The 488-nt window shown below is 34.2% G+C and overlaps 1 protein-coding gene across 1 annotated transcript in view; it reads left to right on the top strand.

The window, feature by feature from the left end:
• LOC104159973 (AMP deaminase 3-like) overlaps positions 1-488 on the top strand; it is a gene marked incomplete at its 3' end in the record, with an annotated part of 9397 nt that overhangs the window by 4404 nt on the left and 4505 nt on the right. The window lies entirely within an intron of this gene.

The raw sequence follows: 488 nt of genomic DNA, 5'->3' as shown, positions 1-488 counted from the left end.
AAGAGTGTAAAGAGGACAGTATACTGAATATTCAAGACAGGAAAGATATTTTGGAACAGCTGCCAGGGAGATATTTCCAAGCTGTTATTAGGTTAATAACTTTTTTACAGTTACGATTTTAAACTTACAACATAAACAATAAAATCTCATTACACAATGACTTAATTAGCACAAGTTTGAGCTGGATAGTTATGAATATTAGAGATAAGAATGCTATCAGTTCATAACATACGTTCAGGTGCTCTAGTGAATAAAAGGCCTGGTTAATTACTTTTCTGTCTTGGCTTAACTGAACAGGTAAAAGAAGAAATCTCAGTGATAACAGTGAGCCCAAGAATATAGTTGTTGACATAAATGTAGTTGAGACACTTATTTTATGCTAGTTGCATGAGTACGATATTGTAAAAGAAGCGATGAATGTTCACGAGCATGGGTGATGTTTGAGTGTTCACATAAGCTGAATCTGCCAGAAGTATGTGTGTTTACCT

The sequence above is a fragment of the Cariama cristata genome, unplaced genomic scaffold (assembly GCF_000690535.1).
Source record: "Cariama cristata isolate BGI_N322 unplaced genomic scaffold, ASM69053v1 scaffold40933, whole genome shotgun sequence".
Taxonomy (NCBI): domain Eukaryota; kingdom Metazoa; phylum Chordata; class Aves; order Cariamiformes; family Cariamidae; genus Cariama; species Cariama cristata.
The sequence above is the reverse complement of the archived record's forward strand: the minus strand, read 5'-3'. Positions and strand labels throughout refer to the sequence as shown.